Source organism: Prionailurus viverrinus, chromosome A1 (genome assembly GCF_022837055.1).
Source record: "Prionailurus viverrinus isolate Anna chromosome A1, UM_Priviv_1.0, whole genome shotgun sequence".
Lineage (NCBI taxonomy): Eukaryota > Metazoa > Chordata > Mammalia > Carnivora > Felidae > Prionailurus > Prionailurus viverrinus.
The window spans coordinates 150177900-150198877 of record NC_062561.1 but is presented as its reverse complement, the minus strand read 5'-3'; positions in this window follow the sequence as shown (position 1 = coordinate 150198877).

Genomic DNA, 20978 nt, shown 5'->3' with positions numbered 1-20978 from the left:
AAAGCATTAACTGAAGTAACCAAACACTATGTAGTACAAAATATGTCGGAGAGAAAATTGAGAGGAATTGCTAAGGGAAGGATTCCTGAAAAATATAGGTTATTAAATAGAACAGAATTAGAGACAGGGCAGAGCAAACTCAAGGCCGATGTATGGCATGTTCAGAGAGTGAAAGAGAAAAGCAGTTTCTTATATCTGGAGTTAGCCTGGCCTGAGGATTGGTGTTCTGCTGAACATAAACAATTTCACAGAACATCAGCATCAGACGAAGTTACTCTGTGTCAGCGATGGATCAAGGAAAGAGTAAGATCACTCCATTTTCATATCTGAAGATAGACAAAACATAACATCGTCCAAGTAACAAAAATGACCAAACATCACCATATCCAGTTTAACATGATGAGTTCTGTCTCTTCACCAATTACCACCTTAACCTTGGATTAGTCTTTCTTTTTGCTAAGTGAGATTTGGTAAGATAGACATAGTCACAGAAAACAAGCCCAAATCTTGTTAAGTCTTGACATCTTTTTACTGAGATGCCCATAGCTCTTCATGGTATTTGGTTTCCCTTGATGCAGTGAGTAATAACCCAGCTTGTTCAATTGTAAGTGTGTTTCTGGTGGTCTTTGACTAGTGGGATTGGGAAGTGATATATAAGGCTGGGAGAGTGGTATTAGGTTAAATGGTGAAGAGCCCTGCTAACCTAAGCTTTATGTTATTCATCTGTGGGAGAGCATATATTGCCCTAGATGGCTCATTAATACAGCAGCAGTAAATAAAGTCTTGCTTTGAAAACTGGGTATAAAATATATACATTAACATATACTTTACTTATCTTCTGTAAGAGGAAAGTGATGCTTCCCCATCTCCAACCGCCCCCTGCCCCTGCAAAAAAAACTCCACTTTAAAAAATTAATAAGGGGGCGCCTGGGTGGCGCAGTTGGTTAAGCGTCCGACTTCAGCCAGGTCACGATCTTGCAGTCCGTGAGTTCGAGCCCCGCGTCAGGCTCTGGGCTGATGGCTCAGAGCCTGGAGCCTGTTTCCGATTCTGTGTCTCTCTCTCTCTCTGCCCTTCCCCCGTTCATTCTCTGTCTCTCTCTGTCCCAAAAATAAATAAACGTTGAAAAAAAAAATTAAAAAAATAAATAAATAAAAATAAAAAATTAATAAGTTTATTTCTACAAGTAACTTCTGATTAAGTAGAGACGCATGTAATGCATTATAACTGGTGTTCTCCTCCTAATAGAGGATGTAAGACATTAAAAATTTTTAAATGTCCTGTTCAGGGCTTTTATATATTAAAGGATTCTTATCTGACTATAATTGGGAAATGTTTTCACATTTAGTATTTCTGAATTGTCCCTTTCAGTCTAATGAATGTAATATCCCCTGTATATTTGGTTCACTGTTAGTTCTAATTCGTACTGTTTGAGTCTCCCCTGCATATCTGGCTTTCGTCTAACTCCAAAGGGAACTCCGGGATAGATTCTAGCAAATGGCCTCAGAACTGTCAGCCTCCTCATGGGTCCTGTGCCAAAATAGATAGCTGCAAATCCTTTCATCAAGATATAGAGCCTGCCTTCTCATCCCAAATCTGGGTGGACTCTGACTATTTTGACCAAGAGAATTTGTTATAAGTGACACTGTACCAGTGTCCTGCCCAGGTCTTATGATATTGACAGCGTCCTTTCCTGTCTTTTGGAACACTTGCCCTGGGAACTCTGAACATTCGTGTAAGAAGTTTGACTACTTTTATGGAGAGGCCTCCTGGAGAGTCCCCAGAAGTCGACCAAAAGTAGGTAAAAGGGGTCAGCTCAGGTGTCAGGCATGGGAGTGAGTTATCCTGGATCCTCCAGCTCAGTCCAGCTGCCTGCTGAAATTCATCAGTGAGTGTCCCCGGTCAATGCGATTTGAGGAAGAGTTGCCCAGTAGAGCTCTGCCCAAAATGCTGATCTACAAATTTGTGAGATAAAATAAAATGATTGTTCTTCCAAGCCATTAAATTTGTGATAGTTTGGAGGTACCTGGGTGGCTCAGTCAGTTAAACTTCTGACTCTTGATTTTGGCTCAGGTCATGATCTCACCATTTGTGGGATTGAGCCCCATGTCAGGCTCTATGCTGACAGTGCAGAGTCTGCTTAGGCTTTTCTCTCTCTCCCCATCTCTCTCTGCCTTTCCCCTGCTCATGCCTGTGTGCGTGCTCTCTCTCTCACTCTCAAAATAAATAAATATTAGAAAAATTTAAATTTGTTAAGTTAAATTTAAATTTAAATAGTTTGTTAAGCAATAGTGAATTACCAGGACAGACACCTAGAAGTAACACAGCCATTTTATTTAAGGAAATCACCTGCCATTGGAAGAACACACTTTCTTATCATCAATCTATATTTAGGAATCAGTTATGTTACATAAAACATTTATCTTTCCTTAATACATACCTTTCTGTCAGATGATGCTTCTATGATAATTCTCTAGGGGTAACGGAAATGACTGTGCTGAACATATCAAAACATGGAACATCTGGGAAGCAGAGTGGCTCCATTTGATGGTGATACAGCAGCTGGCATAATTCAGGGAGTGCTAAATACCCTCAGAAAGTCATGGTGCAGCTTTTTGATGCTCTTGGTAACTAGAAGGTAAATGGAATGGGATTGAAAGTTGGTGAGATCACTTATTCCTTGCATGATTACTCACCTTTTTGTTAATGGCTAGATATTACCCACAGAATACATTCTTGATAGTTATTTAAAAATATTTTCTAAAGAATGTTTTTGTCATAAAGCCAAACTGAACTCTAGGGAAAATTTCTTATTAGTTTCCATATCATTTTTCTTCATTGCTAATTAGTGACCAATTAATAAATTAGTTAAATAGCTAAGATACTCTGAGTTTTGGGGTTTTAAGCTAATCTCAATCTCTTAAAATTCGCTATGGAGGGAAGGAAAAGTTTTAAGAAATTTGTTAATCTTCTTTTTTGAATAGGCATTGTGTGTGGTAAATTAAAGATGGCCACAATTTCTTTGTAACTCTTACCTTTGAGAGGTGGGTTCTAACTCCCCCCACTCTTGACCTTAGAGACCTGCTTGACCAATAGAATGCAATAGAGTAATATTCAGATATTTCTGAAGCTGACTTATCAAAAGCTTTGAAGTTTCCATTCAGGCAACTTGGAATGTTTTCTTGAGAGGAGACAGCCACCATGTAAGAAGTCTAGCTACCCTGAGTGTACCAGGACTGTAAGGGAACCCAAGCGAACCCTTTGGAGAAGCCTCATGGGGGGAGGGGGAGGAAATGAGGGGGAAAAATAGGCCAGATCAGCTTCCAGCTCTTCCTGCCATATCCTAGCCTGGACACCAGATATATGAGTAAAGAAGCCTTCAGGTGACTCCAGCCACAGTTATGATTTGCCTATGATTTTATGAGCTATGTTAAACAAGAACTGCCCAGCTGAGCCCATCAACCTCCAGAACTATAAGAGAAAAAAATAAAATATTGTTTTAAGCTGCTAAGTTTGGGGTAGTTTGTTATATAGGAGTACAAAACCTGGAACAGGTATCATGCACTATTTATTGGTCTAACAATCTAAATTTAGTCATTATAGTTGGCAAGAAATATGTGAATTATCTTAGAGAAAACTTTTGATTCAGTATGATACTCTTTTGCTATAAAATGAATTTCAAGAGAAATGAGACATTTCACATATTGGTACAAAATAGAAAACATCTTTAGGGACATGAAGTTTACTCCAAAGTTATATTTTAAAAATAAAATCCAATTATTTTAAGTACTGAGTAGGGTGTATATCATAGAGTGAGCAGTGTACTTTCTAGACCCAGAGGAGTCTTTGGAGACTGAAGTTACATTATATAGAACAGTATTTCTAAAAATTAAAGTACAATATTTGTCATTTCTCTCAACAGCTACTATATAAGATTTTTAAGAACTAGGTTAGAGTTTATTTAGAAAGGGATTCTTTAGTAAAGAAATTATGTTTCTATCCTACATTGAAAAACTCAAGTTAACATGTTTCTTTTGGTCTTAAATTTTTAGAATATCTCATACTACAGAATTAAAATCAGAACTCTGTGTTAACTTGTATTTGAAATTTTACATTTGTAGGGGAAAATAACACCTGGTTTTAGGAAAAGACAAAATGTAATTCCACTGTAGCAATCAGGGTTGGAAAATATTCTGCCAGCCTTTTGAATGATTTAGTGATGGCCAACTGGAAGAAAAAGTTATGCCAAAAAAATGCTTACTTGATCAAGCTGTGCATTTTACTCTTCCTCTTGTTTCATTACTTTTGAATACCATTATTTCCTTAAAAGCATTTCATGTTTCTTATTCCAATGTTATTTCTTAATCTCAAATGTAGGTTTAAGGACGATTCACTTTTTTGACAGATCAACTCCTAATATAATTATTTGTCATTCAGTGTTGGCAGGTAGAGGTAGATACATTTGTATAAGATGAATACAGAAACTAACACTTCTCAATTTGAAAGTCATTGATTCTAACTATATTTATGTTCCATCTCCATCTTGACTTAACTTGCAGTGGTATTTATCATTGTTTTGAACAGGTTTCTTTAAATTTACCATGGCGTTTCCCCGTTGTCTCCATAACTGGGATACTAAGTGATTAAATGGTTTATTTATTTAGTTTAGAGAAACACATAATTTAAGTGAGGAAGGGAATTTTGAAAATCAATTTGATGCATCATTCTAAAGGAAATGCTTTTTTTTGTTAGAGTAGAAGAAAAACAGGAAATAAATGGGAATAGAATGAACTTTGGTGCATTACATGTGATGATTGTGAAGGATTGTGCCAATAAGGATCCCATCTTTTTTTTTTTTTTTCAGATTTATTTATTTTTGAGAGAGGGAGAAAGCACGAGTGGAGGAGGGGCAGAGAGAGAGGAAGAGAGAGAGAATCCAAAGCAGACACACCACTGACAGCACAGAGCCCTATGTGGGGCTTGAACCCACTAACCGTGAGATCATGACCTGAGCTGAAGTTGGGTACTTAACCAACTGAGCCACCTAGGTGCCCCCCAACCTTTTTTTTTTTTTAAGATTTATGGAAATCTTTATTTATAACCAGGTCCATTACTGCTGGTCAATGCATGTTAAGCTGCTGCTATATTTTGACCAGAAATTAGATCAAAGTCACCCCTTTTTCTCTGGACCATGGATTGGCAACTATATGGTTAACACAGCCCATCAAGATGTGCTTGTTTATGCTATAACAGTTTCTGTATTTGGCTTTTCACTTTGAACTAACAATTAAGAAAAATGGGAATTTCTTGAGAATATTTATGCAGTTTGAGAAAATTATTACTGAACTCACCAAACATTATTTTAATCATTTCAACTAATTATAAAATTATTCCATAGGGTAGGTTAGGTTTAATTTGCAGTTCTCTCCATATCTGTCAATTAAACTAGACCCTCACTGAACAGCATGCTAAAACTGCTTCATCGAACGTGAGTTGTGCTCAGCATCTTCTTACCACTTTGTACTAAGAGATTTTATAAATATCAGACTTATGAATCTTATTGCTGGGTTTACTGTGGAGGTTGTTTCTCTCCCCACCCCCTCCTTGTAGGATGTGTTTCAATACATTTCACATTGTCATTTTTAAGGCCCCATAGGACAAATTTTTCTCTGGTCTGAAAACTAGAATAAACATGCCTCTCCTGGGTAGCTGATTTGCTTCTGCCTTATGAGCACTGTGAATAACAAACTTGATTGTAATTTCCTCCTTGTACTGGTTCCTAGAATGTTAGAACCAAAAGTGTGACCTATCTTTAGTGGAGACGATGGATCTATTTCGCGTATCTCACTCCCGGCTCCATCTACTTTTCTAAATTTATTTACCTTTGTTTCACATTCCTCCCCAATTTTAAATTTATTTTATCTTGTTATATGGTATGTGTCTTTTTGTTCTGTACCTCAGATGTTTTCTGGAACAATATTAGCATGTAAATAAACTAAAACATCATAAATTTTTTCTCACATAGCGAGTTGTTGCAGTATTACTTACTTTATCAGTTTTCTCTTTTTTGCTTTATGGAGCCTGGGCTAAGTAAGGTAATTAAAGCTAGCTAATATACCAAATGATCCCCCGATTTTAATGGCTTAATACAGCGAAGATTTATTTCTCACTATGTCACAGTCGGAATCAGATGTTCAGCATGCCATCTTCCACATGGTGATTCAAGTGTCATCATCCTCTTGTGCCTCCACTCAGTCCTCTGGGTTGACCCTGCTTGCCACCATGCTAAGAAAGAGAAAGTAGTGACTCACACAGGGTTGTGAGGGACCAGCTCAAGCGTGCACCACTTGTGCCAAATTCTATTATCTGAATCAGTCATATACTACCATCCAGATGCAGGGAGTCTGAGGAATTGAGACTTTTGTGTGTCCTAGAGGAAATTGGAAACGGTTTGGTTGAACAGATAGCATCTCCTCTACAGAGACCTAGTTTCTTCCTGAAATCTTATACAGTGCCTCTATAAGAATTCAATTTCCACTTGTTATATATACTCTCAGAACTTTGCTAAAGTGGTTCTGAATTGTCATAATTCTTGTATAATTTCTTGGTCTTGCACATTTCCCCAGAGTTGCACACTCCAGGCAATGTATTATAACCTGGAATCAGACTGACATGGATTCAAATGCACAATCTACCGTAACTATTTAGCTTTGGGCAAGTTGCATGACCTTCCCGTATCTTTCAAATGGGGACAATAATGTTCCTTACTTTATAGGGTTACTGGAAGGGTTAATGGACCTATTTGCTGCTTCGAAGTGTTATATTATCAAATTCCCCATAACAACTCCCTTTTGGGATCCCCCTCCATATGTCACTTTTTAATTAATTTTCTGTCTTTCTCAGTGGATTGACCATTGAAGTATGTAGTTCTGAAATATAAAGAAGTCTAATGCTCTACTTGCATGTAAGCTCTCAGGGCACCAAGTTTTGTTTTCTTCTGATCACCCATGTGTCTATGTCTCCATAGAGACACTCCTTGAAATGTTTGCTGAAACCAATGAACAAATTATGTAGCAGTTTTTGAATTTAAATACAAATACTATATTTTGAGGGTGAGATTATGATTTAGTTTTTAAAATCCACTTTATTGAGCCACTAATTATGTGCAATAAAACATTATCTATTTAGAGTGTACTGTTCAATGAATTTGACAACTGTATACACTTGTTAACCAATGCCATAATTAAGATATAGAATATTTAAATCACCCATAATTTCCTTTTAGCAATAAAATATTACTTTCAAAAGGATTGATTTGTTAATTGCCTCTGAGCACCTTAAACTTGGATGCCTGGGTATTCTTAATTAAAGCCAAATTGTGTTCTATTGCAAAGTTTTTCAACAGGGGACCATTTACAGTCTGGGCTAGATAATTCTTTGTTGAAGTAATGTCCTAAACATTATAGAATGCTTGGCTACAATTCGGGCATCTACCCACTAGATGCTAGTAGCACTTCCCAAGTTATGACAACCAAATTTGTCTCCAGATGTTACCAAATGTCCTCTCTGTTGACAACAGTTGTTCTGGATTGAAAACCACTGCCCTATTCCATCTCTTCACAGCAACTTGAGTCAACATACACCTAGTCTGAGCCAATGCTTCTGCACTTGCTGGGATCCATCTGGATAACTGCAATGACTCACCCTTCTCAACAAGGGAAGGGCCAACTGCCTTAGTGTCCTGCAGTCTGCTGGCAGAGTGCCCGCTTCCTTTTCCATCATCAGTGTTTGCTATCCACTGCCTGTAGTGTTGAACATTTATAAGCTTCCATTGATCCTCCCCTCTGTTCCACAATGCATCAAGGCCAGATGGGAAGTGATATTAAAACTTGCTTCTGTTTTATTCCTATCTTATGAATCTGTGTTCTCTGGTAGCCACTCATTTAGAAGGTAATGAACCTATCCTTAGTTCCACCTTTAAAATAGACAATTAGTTTTTAATTACGTGAACACGTGTGCTTAGCGCTGTATCTGGCAATAGCAATGCGCAATACATAGCAGCTATTATTATAACTTCCACACCGCTGTTTGTGCTGCTGTTATTTTTCCCTCTTGTCTTCATGTTGAGATCAATCCTACCCTCCTCATAGTTACTGCACTTTCTCTGCTTGTATCATCAGCTTTTGTATTAAGGCCACAAAATTTGTGCTCACATGCCCCAAAGATACCTTCTCAAGCTGCCTAGGCCACCACGGCACCCCTACCCTCCTGGCCTCTTGAGTCACTGGTCACACATTTCTCAGCTTTTCATGCAAGATTTTAAAAAATGAGTTCCTTAGGAAATTCCATCACCATTTGACTGGAAAGGAACTTCTTTTCTGACTGATGGCACTAGAAAGACCATCCTATGAAGGAAAAACCCCAGACATTCTATTTCTTACAGTCTCCTAGTTTTCTTACTGAGCTTGTCTGGAAAAGCTATGGAGCTCAGTACTAGTACTGAGCACTTTGTGACTAACAAAGGAAAACACAGCATTGGATTAAAAACATGTTCTACAGGGGTGCCTGGGTGGCTCAATCAGTTAAGCCTCTGACTTTGGCTCAGGTCATGGTCTCCTGGTTCTTGGGTTCCAGCCCCAAGTCGGGCTCTGTGCTGACAGCTCAGAGACTGGAGCCTGCTTCAGATTCTGTGTTTCCCTCTCTCTCTGCCCCTCCCCAGCTCATATTCTCTCTCTCTCTCTCTCTCTCAAAAATAAATAAACATTAAAAAAATATACATACAGTTTATTAAAGATAAAGAGCTTAATTGTTAAGAAGAGAATATAAACTTAAAATGTGAGACAAAACACCTCCCTTACCAGATTAGCTCAGAATATTGTTCATTTTATTGTGAGAACCCGAACCACACAAGAAACCTTGAGTGTGAGGACTATCAGAGAAGTGTAAGTTGTTATTATTATATTCTGTATTATTTGCATATGTATAGGTTATAATAAACTTTTCCAAGTTTATATTTAAATTTACATATTTATATATAAATTTTACATATATCTATTTATATCTATATAAATAAATTATATATACATTCATTATATATATAAATTATATTTAAATTTATATATTCCAAGTCATTGCTGAAGAAGTCTGAATTTGGTATTCTTATAGCACAGCCATCAGCATTAATAAGACTTTGACGCTTAGTATCCAGGGATGCAAGATCCCAAATCCCTAATTACTCAACCTGTTGTGTCACCTGTATTTTCCAAAGTCTTTTCAGGAACTCAAAAGCTGAAATTGGAGGTTCCTCCCGCCCCGGCTTTTTCTTTGCATTCCTGCTGTAGAAATTCTATCCTGAAGGGAGGAAATGGTAGGAGAGGGTAGAGCTAAAGGTAATTTATGGTTAATAAAAAACAGGTGATGAATTAAAAGTTATTTTCCGAGGACACAGGTTTTTACTATCTGAAGTAAAATAACTGATTTGAATTATATCCACCTCTCAGAGCAGTCTTGTGCATATATTGGGAAGTTAGACAAAACCTGACTACAGGGAAATAAAAAAAATCCCAGTACTTTCTGATCATTCTCAAAAGGAAAGCAAAGTCTTTGATTCTAAAATTAGAGACAAAGGCTTAGATACACATTAAGAACAGAAGTAAGAATTTGACTTAAATTCACAATCCAAGACCTTTCCAGAAGACAACATTTCTAGGGAAGGTTGTGTGTGTGGCAGGGATTGATTCCTGGAAGCAGGAAAGAATTAGAGATTGGTAGAGCAACATGCAAGATGAAAAATGATAATATATACATAACTGCATAATTTTGTTCAGGATAAGATTTCTCTCTCTCTCTCATGTGAGTCATGGAAACTTGGTGGAAAATATACAGATTCGATGTGATTACTTTGCAACTTTAAATAACTTGGAATTCCAGGAAAGGAATGACAGATACAGGAGTTAAAGATTAAGGGTACCAAATTAATGTATATCAGGAAAATAATATGCTGGACTCCAAAGTTTAAATCATAAAGATTAAAGAGGTCTGACAAGGTGGTTTAATAATGATAATGGAGAAAATGTTCTCCATTTGGTATCTCTTAGATACCAAACTGGTCATCTTTTTGAAAGCGATGCCCTAAACCTGCTATACTTAACCTGACTTTTCTCAATGCTGCCATCATTGGAGGATTTTAATACAGCCCCTTGCCCTGCCCCATGAAGTCATAATAGCGCCACAGACAGTCTGTGTAAAACCAAATGTGTTATGTTGGTGAAACTCCAGCCTGTACCACAAATCTACTCTTCCTCCCAATTTTCTTTTCATGGGTGTCATTTCCACTCTCTGGTCATCCCACTCTAGAATATGAGAATTGTATTTGAACTTTTTTTTTTTCTCTCTCTTTTCAAGGTACTCATCATTTAATGGAGAAGGATGGAAAGAAAACAAAAAGCATAGAATGTTTTAAATATCTAGAAAGAGGAGGGGTCTAGACACAAGGCTGAATACTCTTCCTCATGCACACAGAGCTGCTCAGTGTTGCAGTGCTGACCATTTTAAGTGGGTATCTCAGGGCAGACAATAGCTGTTTATTTCTGAGTCCAAGTGAAAGGATGAAAGGAAAATATTCCCTCTATATTGCTCTAAGAAAATTAAAAACTTTACACTTGATTTCCTAGCTTCTCATCTCAAGGTCACACCTGTTTGTGTATGAGCACAGTACCTACATTAAACACGGCCCTTAAGTAGAAAAATGGCGTCCTTAGTATTTCTGTTTTTGATTTCTACTCCAGTTCATGCCACGCTGTGACTCTTCTCTTCTGCACATTCCTTTCCAAGGCTCAAGAAACATACTCTTTCTGGGAAACATAGCCTTTTATCAGATCTAAAATTAGTATCTTTTTAATATATAAGAGTTAGCATTATATTGGAGTGCTAATGCTCTCTGAAGACTTTCCAAAGTAGTAAGAATCAAAGTTTAAGTAAAAGAAATGATGCTTTTACAGATAATTTCAGACAACATGAAGGAAGAAGATTCTCTGTGTTTGTTCTGTTTAATTAGGACAGACTGTTCTGGACAAAATTTAAAATATTCAGGTGATTTCTGTACCATGTACATTTTACAAAGTCATGGAAGTTTCTAGACAAAAAGTTTCTTTCCTGGGCATATGTGCAACTATAAAATTTATATATTATATTTTAGATTACATCTTTTTTAGTTATTTGAAATTAGCATATTCAATAATAATTTTTAAACAACAGTTTCACTTCTTCCATATTGACTAGAAAGGTATGGTCAAATTGAAAATACAAGAAAACATGATACATTTTTTTATTTTTTCACAAAATTTTATTGTTTCTGGCAATAAATCATTTTTATCCCTTTCAAACATATTACTGTGTAAATATAATTTTACACAGTGATTTAAGGCTTCCATGCTAAAATTTTACAATTTTAGCTTTTTTTTGTACAAGTGATTCTCTTTGTGCATGTATTACACATAATGTTACATATAGTAGTCTAATGGCATGTGACCTTATTAATGAGGCAATTAAAATTATAAATAATGTAAGGAAAATTTGGGTAGGCCAGAAAAAACAAATGTAAAAAATTCACAATCAATTTTTCAAGAAAATGCTATCTCATGTCTTTAATAATGTGTAGTATATTTAGATTTGCTTATAGTATTCAATATGATTTTAAGGAAATAGTGGAAAACTTTTCAAATATCAAAAAGTAACAACAATGAAATAAAGTATTTAGGTCAAATCTTTTCCTTGTGAAATATATAGATAACTGAGTCGAGGAAACAGACTGTGGCACAAGCCTTAATGCTCCATTTCACTTCACTTTGGTGCCTGCAGCAATGAGCATATTATAAATTTTCAAAACATAATTTACAAAATAATGAACAAAAATTAAATCTAAAATTTATTTTGAAAGGGGAAGTGATCAAACAATAAGAAACAGTTGATACAATAGTTTTAGATAGTTACTAATTACTAGCTAATTGTAAAATGGGAGTATATAGAAGGTTGTTAGCATTACCTAAAAGTTTGTAACAGTGTATAGTTTTTCTCTGAATAACAGTTGGTCTGTAGAAGACCAAAACTACAGTTTCTAAGTTCATTGATTTTCAGTTGATAAGAAAAAAAGGATGATGTTGCTTAATCTTGTTTGCTCCTTCTTGGGTTTTATTGGCAAAATCTGTAATGTGTTTTGTGTACTTAAAAATAAGATAGGCTGACAGGTGCTTCAGTAGTGAAACAAAAAGAACAGAGTACGAAATTTTATTATCTAATTTAGTCTCCTATTTTGTTTACTTAAAGCAAACATTTCATTACTCAAGTATGTGTAACTTTTGTTTTTAAAGGGAAAATGGATTAAGTAATTAAAATATGAATGGACTACAGAAAAAATTACCAAATTGTGTAATTTAAAAAATCAATTCCATTATATTTATAAATGTGTACTGTTTTTAGGCACACAGGAGGAACAGAGAGGTGATTTCACTGCTTCTTTGAAGTTTATTCTTTTGCAGCCAGAAGGTAGAAGAGGATGTTTTGGAACATTTTTACTAATCAATGTCAATACGTTTAGCCATTTGAAATAAAATGCTTATTTTATATGGTATAGTACACAGAACATGTCAGAACTAATAAACGTAAAAGAAGGAAGGGAAATGGCTAACATTACCAATTTTCATGCTTCGCATATGGTTGCCTAAACCATGTCCCTTGCATCCACTGCTTGGTGAAAGTTTCCTTATCCTAAAGAAATACTGTGGTATCCTGAGAGAGCCTTCCCTGGTCCTCTCAGTCTCTATACCAAGTCACTCATTTCATTCCAGATGAGCTTGTTTATTAATATATTCAAAACATTTTAACTCATGTAATGTTGGTACAATGCTACATATTGGGTAGAGCGCTCAATTACCAGGAATACAGACCTCGGCCCTAAGGTAGGTTAGAGTCTAGTAGGGGACACAAAATATAGATGATTATAACAATGTTCAATAAGCGATAAAGTAAACATAACATCCTTCCAGTGTCACTGAAATAAAGAACACCGAGCTCAGGCAATGGGTGAGATGAAAGGAATGATCCTAGTTGGAAAGATTTTGACACAATCAAGATTAACATTTTCAATACAAAAAACAGTTCTAAATCAATCCTTTAATAAAGTACCTATTTTTGTCTCTATAAATGTTCTTTACTAGTTGGTTAACTATTTTGCTAATTCACTCATTGAATCATTCACTCATTAAATTTGACAGTTATTTCTGGAATGAGGCACAACGTTTTGTTATATCAGACATAGGCCTGAGCTGTTTTAAAACAAACGTTAAGTATAAGTAAGGGAGTGAAGTATACTTGCTGTCTTTAAAGTTAGTGTAGCAACTTTGTATCTTAAATTGATGATTGAGCTATATTTATATACAATTTGATTAGTTTCCTGGAAAAAAATCTGTAATTTATATATCTCAAAGTAGTTCATAAGTATACCAGAGGTAATTTTCCAAACAGACATTTTAGAATGCCTGCAATTAGAGTTACAAGTGACTATCTGCATTTTCTTGTCTTAATGGCAATAAACTGCTCATTATTTAAAAAAAAAAAAGTGTGTCAACCGTTCCTGTTTAGAATACTGCCTTTTCTCTAGAAGTTGATAAAACACTCTACTTTCCACTGACAGTGCAGGAAATGTGAGGGAAGATGCCAACCTTCAAAGACTGACATAAGAATCCACACTGAATTTTGATGGATTTGTTTTAATATTATTATCCTTAAAATTGTAATTTTCACAGGTAAAATGCTTTACTTTTATATTTGTCCATCAAAGGTTTATGTCCATTCATATTATTATTATTTTAATATTTTATTTTTAAGTAATCTCTACACCCAACATGGGGCTTGAACTCACAACCCTGAGATCAAGAGTTGCATGCTCTATAAACTAAGTGAACCAGGCGTCCCTGCATTCATATTATTAATACAAATGGAGACATGGTATGTCACCAGTTCATCCAATTTCTTTTATCCATAATATTATAAGATAAAAGAGTAACATAAGTAAATTTGTCTTACTATACCCATGCCTTATATTTACAGAATAAAATAGTAAGGATGAAACAGAAATATCAAATTGTTTAACGGGAGTCTTAGCTTTTTCTTTCTGAATCTATTTAGAATAGGGTTTAGTCAATGCTTTTGGTCAAGTATTTTCTATAGCCACATTAAATAAGAGAAACTGATACACATCATTTTTGTCTTTTTAAAAATTATTTTTAATGTTTATTTATTCTTAGAGAGAGAGAGAGAGTGCAGGAGAGGCAGAGAGAGAGGGAGATACAGAATCTGAAGCAGGCTCTGGTCTCTGAGCTGTCAGCACAAAGCCAGACGTAGGGCTCAAACTCACAGACTGCGAAATCATGACCTGAGATGAGGTTGGACACTTAACCAACTGAGCCACCCAGGTGCTCTTTTTCTTTCTTTTTTAAGATGACTTTTAAGAACTTTGAAATGCATGTAGGTGAGAAAATAGAAATGAAAAGATTTTCAGCTAGGCTTTCCTGAATAAGTTATTCTGCTAAAAATGGTTTCACTTTTCTGTTAGGCCATTAAACTTTTTTATGACAGTATCAACACTGGCTATTCCTTGGTCATTTCAGACATGTGAGAAGTCAAGGGTAACTGATGCAGAGCTTGTATATTAGTGGTAACTATTCTTAAAACAAAACAAAACAAAACAAAACAACAACAACAACAACAACAACAAAAAACCAGCAACAGGGGCTCCTGGGTGGCTCACTCAGTTGAGGGTTGGACTTGGGCTCAGGTCATGATCTCATGGTTTGTGATCTCAAGCCCCATGTCGGGTTTTGTGCTGACAGTGTGGAGTCTGCTTCTCTGTTTCCCTCTCTCTCTGCCCCATCCCAGAGCTCGTGCTCTCTTTCTCTCTCTCAGTAATAAATAGACATTAAAAAGTTTTCAAAAAGTTTTTAAAAAGTAGCCTGGGTGGTTCAGTCAGTTAAGCGGCTGACTTCTGCTCAGATCACAGTCTCATGGTTTGTGAATTTGAGCCCTGCATAGGGCTCTTCACTGACAGTCTGGGGCCTGCTTGGGATTCTGTGTCTCCTTCCGTCTCTGCCTCTCCTTCGCTCATGCTCTGTCTCTCGGTCTCTCTCTCTCAAAAATAAATAAACATTAAAAATAATAATTACAGGGGCGCCTGGGTGGCGCAGTTGGTTAAGCGTCCGACTTCAGCCAGGTCACGATCTCGCGGTCCGTGAGTTCGAGCCCCGCGTCAGGCTCTGGGCTGATGGCTCAGAGCCTGGAGCCTGTTTCCGATTCTGTGTCTCCCTCTCTCTCTGCCCCTCCCCCGTTCATGCTCTGTCTCTCTCTGTCCCAAAAATAAATAAACGTTGAAAAAAAAATTTTTTTAAATAATAATAATAATTACAAAACAGTTGGTGTTAATAAAAATATCACTGTGAAATTGAGAAAAAAAAGTTTCCATTGTTCAAAGAAAACCGACCTTTCCAGATCACTGATTGCTTAAAATTACCCTGCTAGTAAGTGGCAGAGTCTGCAGGAGTTTTGAACCCAGTTTAACTCCAGAGCCTGGGCTTTTACATAAAAACCTATGGAACTTGCAATTCTCTACGGAGAGAAGTGTCAGTACTCCTTTCATTGTTTTAGTGTAATAATTTCACTTTATCCCTTTATCCACCCTTTGGTGCTGATTCAAGGACTCCACTGCTTTTCCTTTCACATTCCGGTATAATTTTATGTCAGAAACTTGTGGGTATTAGGAATACAATTCTTTTGCCCAGAAATCTGAGAAAATTTGGTCGCTGGACACTCCATTAGGCTAACACCAATTGCCTCTCACTTTAATATGTTATTTATAGAGTAAAGATCAATACCCTTGGGTATTATTAGCACTCCACTGATACATGAATGAGAAGTGGCAGGAGTCCACAGTCTGGCAGAGTTCTACAATGACCAGTCTCTAATGTCTGTCATTTAGAGTTCTTAGTGAAGATCCACCTCTTACAGCTAGGTACCTCACATTCATCAGCCTTAGGGTGCAGGGAGGGGTGGGGGTTGGGTCACCACTCCAGTTACTCAACTGCCTTTTTTTTTTATTTAAAAACAAATTTTTTTTAACGTTTATTTATTTTTGAGACAGAGAGAGACAGAGCATGAACGGGGGAGGGGCAGAGAGAGAGGGAGACACAGAATCGGAAACAGGCTCCAGGCTCTGAGCCATCAGCCCAGAACCCGACGCGGGGCTGGAACTCACGCACCGCGAGATAGTGACCTGAGCTGAAATCGGCCGCTTAACCGACTGAGCCATCCAGGCGCCCCTCAACCGCCTTTTTGATCACAATCTTGTCCATTGGGCCAAAGTTTTTCGATGAAGAAATGTTCCGTGAGCTACAGATTTTATCTAAAAATGTTTTCTCCTCAAAAAACAGAAACCTGCCTTTCTTGTTCTTCCTGGTTTTGTCCTATTGGGGTACCAGGGATCAATCAGCATTCAAATATTTTCTATTACCTTGCTTCCTAGGGAATTCCTCCTTTGATTCAGTATTTCAGTGTTACAACTGCCCTCTTTCTCTGCTTCAGTCCATAAATTCCTTCAAATCTTTGTCTTCACACAGTTTCTCTACTTCCTCCTGTCACATGTGTTGCATCTCACTCCAGTCTGGCTTCATCTCTACCACTCCACTGAATCTGATCTTTCTTGTCAGCATCACCAGTGTCCTACACTTTGTTTATTCCTCTGTTCATTTTTCTCTAGTCATTTATCATTTTATTTGAAAGTAGTTCAAGATCAATGGCTCAGTTGGTTAAGCAGCCAGCTCCTGGTTTCAGCCTTAGGTCATGATCTTGCAGTACATGAGATGGAGCCCCATATTGGGCTCTGTGCTGACAGCATGGATCTTACTTGGGATTGTCTCCTTCCTCTCTCTCTGCCCCTCCCCCCACTTGCATACACACTCTCTCTCAAAATAAACTTTTTTTTTTTTCAAAAAGAAAATAGTACAAGATACATTTTATCATTCCCTTTGTCCCAAGATCTTTTTTTTTTTTTTTTTTTTTTTGGGTCTTAAAAATAATGTTACTTGCTATTGAGTGAAGAATGACTTGGATAGGGCAAAAATGAATTCTGGGAGACCAGTGGGAAGGCTGTTAGTGATAGCAAAATTTGATGACATATAATAGTAGATTGGACTGGGATACTCTCAATGGAGATAAAGATAAATGAATAAGAGAACAATACTTAGAAGGGAAAAATGGAAACTGACAAATTTTGGTTTAGTTTTGGATATATTGAAATTGAGGCACTCTTGAGACACCCAAATAGAGAAATTGAGTAAACATTGCCCATAGTGGATATGGACCTCAGAGAAGAATTCTGAGGTAAAACTAACTTGGAGCATCATCAATTTAGAGTTGATTTGAGGCCATGGGCTTAGAGGTGATCACTTAAGGTCAGAAGAGTAAATTGAAAGAGAGGTCTTAGAAAGAAGCATGCTATAGCCTGTAATGTATTCTAGCTCTTCATTCACTTAAAAGAAGGGCTATAGAGTTAAGTCTAGGTATATAGGAAGTGACAAGATAATAACCCTTGGAGTTGTTCTTTTTATTCTTTATCCCATGTGATACATTTTTCTTTCAGTCTGTGATGAGACTTAATGTAGCTGAAGGCACACAAGCAGTAGATTTTGTCACACCTGTCACTCTACTTTTAATAATACATTTCAGTCCTAGTGAAGTCTTGTATGATGTATAAAGTCAATATACAGTATAGTAGTGCTATATTTGATTATGATGATGAAGTTTCATATAAATATCTTTTTCCTCTTTTAAGAGAAAAGTTTTGCTACAGCTATGAAATTCATTGAGTGCTTTGCTGTTGCTTGGGAATATCACATCCATTCTTTTTATTTAGTTGCCTTTAAAATACTTTAGTTATAATAGTTGAGGTTGCAATATTCTGTTTTTATGCGGACAAAAGAAGTGTGTAAAAAAAGCAAATAAACAAGAAGTATCTTAATAACCTTAAATGTAAGAAACTACTTAATTACCCTGAAATTATTCTTCTGCTTGAGTGTCATCTTTCACTAACATACATTAATAACTTTTGTGAACAAAAGGAAAGTAAGCTATTGAATTTAAGTCTTTGATATTTAAGTACAAAAAAGAAAGGGGTCGCTATTGGTCCTTTGAAGTCAGTTTATATTTTCAAAGCATTCTCAACAACCAGATTTTCCAACTTAGTTTTTTGAGTAAATGATAAATAAATTACAAGGTAATCGATGATGAAAGATCTTTACTTTGGAGTTCATTGTGGTGAAATTCAAAATGCTATACTATATCTGGACAATATTTTATTTATGATAGATATAGTCTGGAATGAAGAATTTCCCTGGAAATCTAAAAATATATTGGGAAATCTAATTTTTAAAAATGTGGTAGAAATTCATTTATTTCCTACCGTCAATAAATCTGTATTCAGCTAAAGTTAGTTTATTCAACATGTGTAAATTTCAAAACGTCTATTCCTATTCCTATTTCAAAATGTCCAGCTTTCCTATTATTGATAAAACACTTGTATAACCCAAATTTAAATTTTATAAAAACATAAAAGACAAATGCTATTGTTTTCCAAATGATTTATTACATTTTTTCTTCTAATGACTTACTTTTTTCAGATTATCTCTTTAATGAATAATACTTAAACCTGAACTACCACACTGAAAAATTTGTTGTTACTGCAAACTCCATGACTCTAGTACCATGTTGAATTGGTCTCCAACCCCACCTCCACCCTTGTTCCTACTCAGGAAATTGCTTAGGGACTGGGCAGTTCAAGAATCATTTTGCTGGGGCACCTGGGTGGCTCAGTTGGTTGACCATACGACTTCAGCTCAGGTCATGGTATCAGGGTTCAGTTCGTGAGTTCAAGCCCCACTTTGGACTTGCTACTGTCAGCATAGAGTCCGTTTCAGGTCTTCTGTCCCCTTCTCTCTGCCCTTCTCCATTTGCACTCTCTCAAAAATTAACATTAAAAAAATTTTTAGAAAGAATGATTTTGCTGACATAGGTTCCTGAGGATAATTTTCCCCCTGAACACCTCAAATCTTTATTTTCTGAGTATGTTCTCTTCCTAGAAATGTATACTCCTACAGCAAATATGTATTTATTTCAGATGTGTTACAAAAATAGACTAAAAATCAAACTTATTTAGTTTATTGTACGGTATTTTTTTTTCCTTTTGGTTTTATCTGAGATTATTTTCTCATTAATCTTGAGCTCAGAGATATTTGGTTATAGTAGAAACTAACTTTGACACTTTAGTGGAAGGTTTACTTCCTTCAGGATAGAACTAGATGAACATGGTAATTTAGTTGAACTGAGGCAGAAATCATGGCATTGTTATTCAAAAATGACTACCTGAAATCAATAAAAAAAAAAAATCCCTCTCAGTCTGAGTTTCTAAACTCTATATGTCCCGGCTAGATTACAGTTTTGTTTATCTTTGTAAACTACACTTCTCCCTACCCCCCACAAGCATTCCCATGTCCCTGTTTCTCTTAATTCATACTCCATTGTCTACACAAACAATTTATGCAACAATTAAATATAGTGGTCTTATTCATTTTGCAGTATTTTTAACTAGTTAGAAATTGGGAGATCTTGACTTCTAAACAAAGAGTTTAGGAATGGTGTTGTACATTAACATTCACTACTTCAAAGAATTTCTGATGGAAGTAGCTTTTATTCTTAAGCCTGAATCTTTTGTAAAATATAAGAAATGAGAAACTCAAAAAGGTAACTGTATGGACAAATCTATGTGTCCAGTTTTCCATTTATAACTAGGGGGAAATTCATGTCTTTATTAATGGAATATTCCAAATATACAGGAGACAGAGTATAGCAAAATGAACAGGGTGAATTAATGATGTCTGCTAGTGCCTTTTCTTTCTCTAAGAATTTCCTTCCAGCGTTTGCACATTCTTATAATTGCTTATTTACGTTTTATTACTGATTTTCAGATTCTTCATAGATTTCATGTAACAATTCTTTGTCACTCAAAGTAATAGCAAATGTATTCTCCTAGTCTGTGATTTTCTTTCATTTTTTTTTAAATTTATTTTGAAATAATTGTAGTTTCACAGGAAGTTGCAAAAATAATATAGAGAGGTCTCATGTACCCTTTACTTAATTTCCTGACATAACTGTAATACAATATCAAAACCTGGGAAGTGACAATGGTACAATGTTATGTGTGGTTTGATACCATTTATGAGCTATGTAGATTTGTGTAACCACTGTCACAAACAAGAAGCAGAACTAGTCTGTTCACACAAATATCTCCATCATGCCATCTCTTTATAGTCACACCTCCCTCTTCTTCTCCATCATCCCATAACCGTGACAACTACTAATCTATTAATCATCCGTATAATTTTCATATGTTGAGAAAGTTATAAAAATAACAACCTACAATATGAGACTTTTTGAGATTAATTTTTGTCACTCAACATAATCTTGTACATACACCACCATGTGTTCTGCAAATAGAGGCAGTTTCATTTCTTCCTCTCCCATCTGTTTGCCTTGTATTTTTTTCTTACTTTGCCACTGGCTTGAATTTCTCATACTATGTTTAGTGGCAATGGTGAGAGTAGCTATCATGCCTTTTTTCTGATCTTAGGGAGTAAGTATTGTCTTCATTATTATGTATGATTCTAGCAGCGAATTAATTTGTACCTGTTCTTTTTACTTGAAGTTCTCCTCCCATCCCAGGTTTCTGAAACTTCTTTTTTTTTTTTTTTAAGTCACAAATGGATATTTCAATTTGTCAACTGTGTTTTCTGCATAGTTGATATGATCATGTGAGTTTCTTCTTCAGTTTGTTAATGCAGTGAATTACATTATTTGATTTCCAAATATTGAGCCAGACTTG